General features: G+C 39.4%; 1 pseudogene; it reads right to left on the minus strand.

The window, feature by feature from the left end:
- Positions 1 to 10,581: 10,581 nt before the first annotated feature.
- On the minus strand, positions 10,582 to 11,817 carry LOC149161189 (peptide deformylase 1B, chloroplastic-like; annotated as a pseudogene).
- Between the last annotated feature and the right edge of the window lie 303 nt (positions 11,818 to 12,120).

Raw genomic sequence — 12,120 nt, forward strand, 5'->3', positions numbered from 1 at the left:
ATTAACCAATTTTAATTATTTTCCTAAGTCTAACTTAGAGAAATGGGTTAATTAATCGATATAAAATGAGACAAGTCGATTTCTATCTAGTGACTTCTAGAAAAGTGACTTGACGAGGTCAATATGATCTTAGCCATCAATTGTGATTAGATCGTGGCCATTAATTATTCAATGAAAGATTATAAGAGGAAATTGATGGGCATCTTGGAGATACAATTCAAGTGAGAAAGGGCGTAGTGATAACATGGTTTGTCACAAGTAAAGGGTTCAATAGTGATTGAGATCGATTTGTTGGAGAGAATTTCTTCACAGTGACTTCCAATTTCTCAATTATAGAGGGAGATCGAGTTATTTTGTAGAGGTCATATTTCTCTAGGTGGTGTGAATTGACAGAGAGAGGTTGATTTTCTAGTAAGGCTGAATTGGCCAATAGGTCAATTTGTAGGAGGAAAAGATGAGTTTGCCAGAGAGATTGATTTTCTATTGGAGGCATAATTATTTTTCCAGGTCTTGAAAATTTCTAATGGAGGCCAAGTTATTCTCCAGGTTGCACATGTGGGTTGATTGAGGGTTGTACAAAAGGGCCAATTTGATTCAGAGAGGTCAAATAGCTTCCAGGAGGTCGAATTAACTTGTAGAAGTGAAGGAACTAATTTGTTGTAGCTTTGTCTCTTTACAACAAGCAGTTGTAATAAATTTCAATTATAGATTCATTGAAGAATAATAAAACCCTTATTTGGAGAATTGGTTTTCCCCACCTTGGGGTTTTTCCAGGGACAATTTGTCCAAAAATCTCAATGTTTATTTTATGTGTGATGTTTTCTTAGTTCCTATGGTTTATTTATGACCCAAACTTAAACAGGAACACAATAACTTATAGATATAATCATAAACACGGAGATGCAGTCGAAAAACACTTCATTTCATTAATAGAAAAATATTGAACTATGCTTACAAACAAAATGGAAATAAGATAGCTCGGGCGATGGTAGATTATCTCTGAGAAGAGATGTGGTGGCTACATGCCTCTAAAATTTGTTACAATGAGGCTCAAGGGAATATTTATTATGGAAAATCATAAAAAAACCCTAAACAACCAAAACGCTAACCCCAGGAGATGTAACACCAAGAGTTTGTGAGCCCCATTGGGGTTAGTTGGCCAGCCAGCTTCTCAGGGTCGTAACTTGGTCATATTATCTCTGTTTGGCACATAAAATAACTTGTTGGAAAGGTCTTGCCGAGTACTACAGGTTCTACTGCAATCCCCTACCCATGGCCATGAGCCTGCCACGGACCCAAAAAAACATCTTTTAGGGGGTCACAACTTCTCTAGAAGTTTAGGACCCGAAAAATTGCTAAAAATAGTAAATGCTGAAATGAACAAGGAAACAAATGAAACTGACTGGGGGGGTCTAGGTGGAATAGGCGGATGGCCACCAATATCCACCTGGATCATTCCTTCCCCCTTAGGAAGCAATGGTCCCCATTTCGTGCAAAGCCTCCATGAGGTGAGGAAATTTCTGTTGAATTTGGTCCCTGGTGATCCACTTGCCCTAGTGAAGGAGTTGGCCTGCTTTGACAACTCGATATAACTATATCCTTTGTTGTTGAGTGTTCTTGATTTGTGCGTCCATGATCTAATCAGTTGTGCTTTGTCCCATGCAGTCCGGGTGGAGCTCTGTTGGTGTGAGTTGTTTTGCAATGTCAGATGTGTCCAACAATGGTGGAAAGTATGGCTGAAGGTGATCTACATTGAACACTGGGTGCATACCAAGGAAGGGTGGGATGCTGAGCTTGAAGGAATTTTCACCAACAACCTTGGTGATGATGTATGGCCCATATCAGAATGGGTGAAACATGCGGTGGGGTCCAACAAGGCGCTCCTTCTGCAAATGTAGCCAAACCTTTTTGCCCACTTGGAACTTGTGTGGAACTCAATGCTGGTCATGGTGCTACTTGTACTTAGCATTGGATATGTTCAGTATATCATGGACCTGTTGGTGGATGTGTTGAATGCGCTTAATGAAGTTGTTAGCCCTTTCAAATTCAGATTGAATGTGAGCTGAATCTACCTAAGTGGTTGTAAATGTTATGGCCACATCAATGGGGCATAATGGCTAAAATCCCAACCCTACCTGAAAAGGGTTGTGACCTGTTGAGCTGTGGAGAGATTTATTGTAGATGTGTTGCACATAGGGGATACTTTCATACCATGTGCGTGGATGCTTCAAGTTGTACATGCATAGAATGTGTACGATCATCTTGTTGACAATGTTTGTTTGGCCATCAGTTTGGGGATGGAAAGCTGTGGACTTAGTAAGTTTTCTATGTAGCATTGACGAGAGACTTGACAATAATGCACTCAGGATTCTATTGTCCCAATATGAGACAATGGAATGTGGGATCCCAAAGTGTACCCCTGCTTGCTTAAAGAAGAGCTTATCAATGGCTGCTGCTATGATACTCTTCTTGCAGGCCACTATGATGGCCATATTAGAGAATCTGTCGACGACCACGAAAACACAATTGTTGTCGTGCTTAGTAGAAGGAAGGCTTGGCATGTAATCCATGGAAACAGATTCCCAAGGCCGACTAAGAGTAGGTAGAGGAGTATACAAACCTTTCTTCTTGATGGTTGGTTTGGCAATGGCGTTGGAGTTGCAGGATCTAAGGTACTTCCCAACATCCTAACGAAGTTTCAGCCAATAAAAATACTTCTGCAATACCGTTGTTATTTTCTCTACTTTGAAATTTCCAATGATTCGACTGTGTTGCGCCTCCCAAATCATCTTGGCACGATCACCTGAAGGAACACAGATGTGTCCCAGGTGGCATAATAGTGCATCCTGAAGGTGAAAATTTGGAAATTTATTCCCTTCTAGGAGTGTCTGGTATATGCTACTAAATTTTGGATCTCTCTTGTAAAGATCCGACCACCCTGATGTCTCGTGCCCACATGAGTCGAGCACAGTGATCAGTGCCATGGCTGGTTGTCAGCTGAGGCAATCAAAGATGTTATTGGTGGTTCCCTTCTTAAACTTAATGCTCAAATGGAACTGTTGCAGATAGGTGTACCATTTTTGATGGAGATCATTTTGCAACTTCCCTTGTATCTGTATGAACTATAGAGGTCGGTGATCTGTGTGGATGACTGTTTCCTTCCACAGAATGTAATGCTTCCATTGATGACAGGCCTGCACAATCAAATACATTTCTTTGTCATAAGTGGGGTACTTTTAGACTGTGTCTAAAAGTGCCTCATTGTGATAAGCCACTATACGCCCATGCTGAGTAAGAACTACACCAATAGAATAGTCGGAGGCATCTATCTCAATCTTAAATGGTTGTTGCAAGCTTGGTAATGTGAGCACTGGTGCAGAGTAGAAGCGATTCTTCAACTCAGAGAATGATTTTTGTTGGGCTTCTGACCAAAAAAACTTTTCTTTCGCTCTGCCCTTGGTGACTTGACTTAAAGGCCAATTGATATGAGAGAACCCCAACACGAACCTATGGTAGAAATTGGAAAGACCCAAAAATTTGCAGACCTCTGTTAGAATGGTTGGGGCTGGCCAATCTTGAATGACTTGTATCTTGGATGGGTCTACATGTACACCCTACTCATCAATGATCTATCCTATATATTGAACCTCGGTCAGGCCAAAGGTGCATTTCTCCAAGTTAGCACACAACTTGTATTATCGCAGGGTTTGAAGGACCTGCCGGATATGGTGGAGGTGCTCTTCCCAACTCTGTCTGAAGATCAAGATGTCATCTAAATACACCACCATGAATGAATTGGTGAAGGGTCGGAAAATGTGTTCCATCAGTCTCATGAAGGTTGCACAGGCGTTCGTCAATCCGAATGACATGACCAACCATTCGAAAAGGCCCTCCTTAGATTTGAAGGTAGTCTTCCACACATTGGAGGGTTCGACAGGCACCTAGTGATAACTTGACTTCAAGTCAATCTTGTTGAAATATTTGGCCCCTTTGAGTTTGTCCAGAAGGTCATCAATTCGTAGGATTAGGTACCTATTTCAGACAGTGATCTTGTTCAGTGCCTAATATTCAATATAGAGCCTCCAGGTCCCATCCTTCTTCTGTACCAATATAATCAGGCTCCCACAAGGTGATGAGCTTGGGTTGATGTGCCCTTTCTATAATAGTTCTTGAATCTTCATATTGATCTCATTGTTCTCTAGAATAGAGCGTCAATAGATCGGTCCATTAGGCAATGGTGTGCCTAGGGTCAGATCGATGGAGTGCTTGACCTAATAGTGCAGAGGTACCCCTATGGGTGAGGCAAAAATATCCCGGTAATCCTCCACGACCTTTTCCATATGTTGTTGTTTTGCAGAGGAGCGCTGCTTGGAAGCCGTTGCCACAAACTTATTCCTACCCTGGGGGCAAATCATAAGGAAACAAATTTCTTGGTTTGGGAAATGATCTTGATGCATTTATTTTCAGTGATCAAAGAGATGATAGTAGGTGGGGCTACCTACGATATCCTCTACAACTTGTTAGCCAAATTAATAATCACAAAGTGAGGTCTAGACTCATATACATCATGTGCTTCCACAAGTATGGTTGGCCTAACAATACATCTCAAACTTCAAGAGGAGCAATGTCACACAATACCTCATCCTTGAAGGGTTTGATGCTGTAGGGCAGGTGACACTATTGGCTGATGCGAAGATCTCGTCCTTGGTGAAGTCACCCGATGGTGTATAGATGTGGATGTGTTGTAGTCTTTAGGCCCAATCAATTCACGAACTCTTCTGAAATTAGGTTCTTTTGGATCCCGCTATCGACAATGAACTACAACAGAGAACCCTTCACCCACATCTGTGAGTGGAAGAGGTGTTCCCCCTCCTTTGTATCTTCAAGCTCAATCTTCTTGATCTTGGTGGTGGCCATGGTGGCACTGGGCTCTGCATCAATGCTTTTCTTCCCTTTTTCAGTTCTTTTATTGGGCTCTGATTCGGAGTCAAAACGTTCTTCTGATTCGAAAGCCTTCAATTCAGCCACCAGTGACTACTTGGCCTGACACTCGTATTGTGAGTGGAGCTCTTATGGAACTCACACCATTTTCCCATGTCCTTCTTCATCTTCTTGGTATTTTTCTTTGCTTGTGTGTTCGACGAGCTATCTTGGGTAGCCCTGCCTTGACTTGATCCTTTGTTCTATGCTTTGGGGGTGCCTTTTCCTTGCTTTGGATTTGAAGATTTAAAGTCATGCTTCATTTGTTTAAACTTCTGCTCAATCTTGACAACGTACCGATATGCCATGTCGAGCGAGAAAATATCTAGGAACTCCATCTCATCCTGGATATACTTGTGTAGACAGTTGCGGTACTTGAGAACCAAATGTCGCTCAATATCCTTAATACCGAGCTTCGTGCAAAGGGCATGGAAAATATTTGTGAACTCTAGCACATCTTGGTCCCTTCTTTGTCGTAGCATGGTCCACTTTATGTATTTGTTGTCATAGCTCCCAACAAGGTAATATTGTTCCTTGATGGCGTCTCGGAAATAATTCCAAGTGGGTGCAGCTAAAAATAGTGAGGGTTCACTCTCATCCTATTGTTCACAGTAGGTTTCCCACAAGTCCTTGATGTGTGGGGCGGCTTTGAGAAGTGCAAAAGTAATCTTTTCCTAGTATGAAAATTCATGAACTGAAAGTCTACATCTATCAAGCCTTCGAATACGGAAATATCAAAGTTAACTTGTACCTTAAAAGGAGTGGCACCTCCAGAGTGGCTGTTGGATGAAGATGCATCGCCTATGGGTAGCCGTCAAACGATCTGGGAAAAGTTATCCATCATCACGTCCCTCTGTTGCTCGAGGGCTTCCTCGAGCAACATTTTGAAAGGATTTCCTACCCCCTCGTATTTCTTTTCTTCCGCCATGGAAGGTCCTCAGGCTTTTCCAGGCTGATCTTTCAATGGTTCAACGAGATCAAGACCTAAATCCTTATACCCTGACCTCGTTGGGGACATGCAAAGAAAAACAGAGAAAGAGAAGACCGCTTTGATACCACTTATCTGAACTTAAATAGGAATACAACAACTTACATATATAATCATAAACACAAAGATGCAACAGAAAAACACTTCATTTCATTAATAGAAAAATATTGAACTATGTTTACAAACAGAATGGAAATAAGATAGCTCAGGGGATGGTAGCTTATCTATGAGAAGAGATGTGGCAGCTACATGCCTCTGATTTTTGTTACAATGAGGCTTAAGGGCCTATTTATTATTGGAAAACATGAGAAAACCCTAAACAACTAAAACCCTAACCCCATGAGACGTAACACTAAGCGTTTGTAGGCCCCATTGGGGTTAGTTTGGCAACCAACTTCCCGGGGTTGTTACTTGGTCATATTATATATGTTTGGCGCGTATGATACCTTGTTGGAAAGGTCTCGCTAAGTACTATAGTTTTCACCATAGGCCCTTGCCTATGGCTATGGGCTTGCCGCGGAGCCCAAAAAACGTCATTTAGGGGGTCAAAACTACTCCGGAAGTTGAGGACTCGAAAAACTGTTAAAAATAGTAAATGCTGAAATGAACAAGGAAACAAATGAAACTAACTGGGGGGGCCTAGGTGGAATAGGCGGGTGGCCACCAATATCCACCTGGATCAATTTAATTGGTGAAATTTACAGTTGTTTTTTTATTTAGTATTTACATTAAATTAATTTACTGAGACAAATAATCATTAAAATATAGGTGAATAATTGCCAAATTAACTACGATAGAAGTTTCACAGCTATGGGGCCCACAGTACTAGATCCATGTCATGCGAGCACGATCGCCTTTCACATTCTCGCCTGCAACAAGTAATGATTTACCAAAAAATGGGTGGTGGCCGGTCCCCTAGTGGGTAGCATTCCACAATTGGAACCACAATTGGATCGTCTTCCCCCTTGTCGACATCATCTACCAAGGTGATAAGGTGTTCAGCGGTGGCAGTCTCCCGAGGGGTAGGGTTCCATGGTGAGAACCATGAAGGAACTTTTGTGTAAAACCACTTTAAGGAAATCATATGTATCACAAGTCCCTCAATGATGGTTTCAATTCTAGGAAGGGGGGGCACAATCATTCATAACTGTCAACAAGGGAGTGGTGGATTGATGTTAATCCAAACCATGACCCACACCTACCCCTTAAACATTAATGACAAGGGGGAAACCAGAATTCATCTCGACCATCAATCCTCTCACAAATTCAACATTAGATCTGGTGCAAGTAGACGATAACCCAAATTGGCACATTTCTGGCTAGTTCGACGATCTTGGCTTGCTCAACCACATAACTCCTCATTATACTGGCGGTTGATATCCTAGTGGCAGGGTTCCACATTGTGTGGTTCTAGCATTGAATTGGTTATTTCCATCATCTCTGCCCATGTCTACAAGGTGCTAAGGCACAAACTTGATGGTAGTGCGCGGTGACCCGACGAAAAGGTTCCATGGCTGGAACCTTGGACAAATAGGAAAACTCTTCATCAACACGCCTAAGTTCAAGGTATAAGGTGTTGATGGTCTCAGTGGTGAGTTGTCTCCCAATGGGCAGAGTTCCCACACCAAAACCAATGTTGGACCAACCCTTCTAAATACACTGCTATTGGATCGTGAGAATGATAAGAAAAATGCTTTCATGATCATTAAATACCTTTGTTTCTAGTTCAAGATAAGTGAATTTGAGAAATGTGAATTATTTACCATAATAAAATAACAATTTTGAACTCTTAGAGATATTCCCATATAATTCAGTGTTCAAAATTTCACATAGATATTTTGAGGAAATATTGACCTGGTAAGATAAATTTGGAGACCTTTCTATTCACTCCTCCTTTATTAAATATTTAGGAAAAATAGGAGATGCCACAAATTTTGTCTTTCCTACACATTTGTCTATAAAAATATTCCAGAAGTTGATAATAGAATTTATGGATTTGGCAGGCAAGTTTTTTTTCCCCTTGGAAAAATCGTAATTTTCATTATGTGAAAGAAAATTACATGGTGTATATGCATAATGAATATGTTGTATGAGAGGTAGAGTGCCTTTTGAAATAATAAGTATCTAGTGTAACAAAATATGAAGTTTAGCAAAAATTAAACAAAATTACTCTACATAGAGAGTGCATGTTTGTTATATATACATCAGATAATTTAAAAGCATGTATGAATATTTACAAATGGTAGAAAAAGAAACATATAACCAGGCTCCCTCTGAGCCAACTAGTTTGTAATGTCCATAAACGACCAGTGGTAAAATTGGTAATGAGTACCATCCCTCTGTTCCCGAATCAGCCAAGTGCCGAGAGGCCTGACCGCAGCTTCTTTGGATAGTAAATCGGCAGCTGAGTTCCGTTCCATATAAATATGATGGCACACAAATGATTTGGGAGGCAAGTTTTTAACCTAACCTCTACAATTTCCTTCTAATGAATCATAAAACATTCTCATGTACACATCCTTTTGTTCAATCTTGAGGCAATCAACAAAATGCTGAAAATTTGAGAGGTGTTTTTCTGCTTTGCTTTGATCATCTCTAGTGAAGTATGGGCACATCTCAAGACATTCTTAATTTTTAGGAAAATGATTAGGGAAACCAAGAATATTTTTGAAATATAAACATGCATACCTTGAACTAATCGCAGTATCAACTGAGTTCGCCATTTATATCTAGTGGAGTTGCTAGTGAAATTTTAGACCATGGAGTCATCAGGTGAATGATATGTAGTGAATATCCAATATCTAATCCTTGTTCACAATAAAAAATTAGAATTTTCCTTTGTCATACACTCAAGGAAAGATATCTTCTTATCTCTGCTCCTTGGCAATGGCATCAAATGTTGTAACACCTTGTAGACAGTTCCTGGATGCAAGGAACTATGCTAAATGTAACAACAAACCTACTTAAGGCCCAAGATGGCCCTTGAACCAGAGGGGATGCTCTCAAATGTGACAAAGCTCACTGGTTGTTCATTGTCACTGAACAATATCTTTAGGTTTTGAGCATAGTGGGCAGAGTTTAATAGATGGATAAATGGTGGACTAGTCTAATAATCAAGATGACAAAGAGCTGGGATAAAATAGCAAAAATCTCAGATAGCCAAGAGAGTATCCATTGGGCATAGAGTCCTGAAAGACAGAGAACAAAGCTAATAGGAAAAAGGTGGAAGAAATTAAGAGGAAGAATAACAAACTCAGACATTCACTAAATGCATTTGATATTTGTTAATGTATAAATCACACCATAATATATTCTAATGGTTAAATAGCATAGCACAATTTCGTCATATGAAATCATGACAACAATTAAGAGATGTTGATGGATAATACAAACAAATTGTTCATATTAAAATCTTGTTTTAGACATAACATTGGCATGAGAAATGAGGGAAGTTGTTCCTTAGCTTGGCCTTAGTGGTCTTCCATATAGCTCTAATTAATGCCCAACTGAAACAAAATAAAATATATGAATTTTAAAGATGCTCAAACATAGAAAATAGTTAAGAAAAACAAACTTTATTTATTCCAAACCATGAATCCAAGAGAAAAATTTTTGGATATGAGAATTTACAAAATATAAAGGCCCATTGGACTTACAAAAGGCACAACCCTCAAGCTACCAACCCTTCCTCTCGGTGCCAAAAATCCCCATTTTACATTTACCACTGACTTTTTGTTCTTTTACACATTTACAAAGCTAAGACTCTGCCTATAATGGTGAAACTGATTTCTAAAAACAAAAAAATGCTTGACACCTACAACTATGTGTTGTCTGAACTACCCAATAAACAAGGCAAACTTTGCCACCTATTCTAACCAACGGTTACTCAAGGATACTTGAATTATATTACAACAATATGTAACATCTCTGCATTTGACGTTTTCACATTTTTATACTTAGTTTCACTTTCCTTTCCCTTTGACTTTTCTATCTTTCATGTCAATGGTTGACCTCATGAAAAATGTGACACTTTAATGAGTACACCAATTATGTATCGGAACTTTCCTCATTTCAAGATGGTTTTAAATATGTTCAACTTCAGAAACCTAAGTGCCAACATGAATTTATGCACCAACAACAAGAGACTTTGCTATGGCCCAAAGAATGTCAACCTATGTCCAAATGTTCAGATACTTGATTGCCTTAGCCTATAACCAAGCAAAGGCAAGACAATTTTATTGGATATTTGGTCAAAAATATATAATGTTGTTTAGCAATAACCATGGTTGAAAAACCATTGCACAAAAAAGGATTGAGAGCTATGGACCTCAATTGTAGCTCAAAGGTTCAAAACTAGTTTTCAAGATAGTACTAACACAAACAAGACCACAAATTCCACCCATAGAATTGGGCCCTCGGATAGTTATTCATATCCTCTAAAAGTCTCTATGAGTGTAAATAGCCATGCACACCAAGACAATGAAATGAGGACAAATAAATTTCACTTTGAAGACATTTCTGCACTGTCTGGTGCCAGTTCACGGTCACTCTTCATGCTCATGTGTTAGAAATTTTGAAGCTTAAAAAGAAATATGCTCCATTACGACTTAGTATTATATGTGACCTTTAAATCGCTTAGGATTTGGCATACATGTTTTGTTTTCATATTTCCGTTCTAAATTCTTTAATATCGGTCGGATAGCTTCGAGGACATCTGGGTGCATCCTTAAAAATAAAAATCCTTTGGACGTCATCATATTCATGCTGGAAAATATGTACATTGAACTCCTTCAAACTTAATATGAATTTTTTCCCCTTAATGTCCCGAGCTTCGAATTTTTACAGACATAGGTTGCTCCACATTGGCATAAATTTCTGGAAATGACAAGCAACCCTCTGTAAATACCTATTTTTTCTTGGAACACTTGTAAATCTCTGGATTTACAAGGATGACCTCCTCTCCTTTACCACGTTCACCAGTAGGATTGAACACCAAAAGTTGAATATTTACTCCAACTTGGGGTGCTGAGAGACCAACTAAATCGATTTTATACTTTACATCAAATATCTTATGCCTTATAGTTAGGGTTTGTTATTAAATAAATTTACATGCTTGTTATAGTTTGAGTAGCTGTAATGGTTAAGAGTAAGTGTTTAGAATTTTAAAGTAAAATATGTATGCCGTGTGTAAATTTGACAATTAGCTAATTGAATAGAAATGTGTGTCTTGTTTTACAAACAAAAAAATCTCCTATACCAATTTACAAATTTACATATTTAGTATATGTAGTATCTGTATTGGCCCTGAATTTCGAATTAGATAATAATAATAATATGAAATCAAGGTATTTTACCATTTTCAATGGCAGCTCATACTGCAACGCAGAAGCTTGTACCTATGAAAGTCATAGGTGAGACGCAAGCTGTGGTTCGTGATGACACCCAAATGTAATGTAGCGTAGTCTGCCTTCATTACAGATCGGATAAGCACATTCCTTCTCATACCATCAGGCCTATTAGATAAGTTTCGAATGAGCTTCCATTTCCCAGGTTTTCCAAGTCACTGGTGAATAAAGGTCTTCCTTTATTGCTGGCTGTTGTGCCCAGCCTAGGTCGACGGTTCAAGCTTCCACCTGCCACCTCATTTGATAGACCAAATCTTATGTTGACGTCATATAGCGGTATCTATAAGCAGAATGCAGGTGGTTCCCAACTGGTTTTGGAAACCACTCGGGGTCCTACTATGATCTTTGGCACTAACCGAAAATATGCGCCCCTCCCCACCCGGCTACGTTAAAGTTTAAAAGATTGGGGAGGCAGGGGAGCGCATTGCCTCCATCGCCGTCCATCCTAATCTGGTGGCTCAACGTGCTTTGGAATATGTGCGATGTTTAACCACGCTTAAACGAAACATTAAAACATAACGAAATTTGATTAAATTTGATTAAGAGTTGTCTAATGAGGCCCAGGAATTGCAGGGACCATTAAAAGTGGGGGCAAAAAGTTTTCAAAATTTTTTGTAGAGGTATGGTTTAAATCGTGTTTTTGATGGTGGAAATAGATTCCGTACCATCAAAACTGTCTCAAGCACTTAAAATTTTGAAGTTTAACAGCTATAACTTGGATTTACAGAAATCCTGACCGAAATTTCT

The sequence above is a fragment of the Pinus tabuliformis genome, chromosome 5_2 (genome assembly GCF_031772625.1).
Source record: "Pinus tabuliformis cultivar Carrire ecotype Pingquan chromosome 5_2, CPIR1, whole genome shotgun sequence".
NCBI lineage: Eukaryota > Viridiplantae > Streptophyta > Pinopsida > Pinales > Pinaceae > Pinus > Pinus tabuliformis.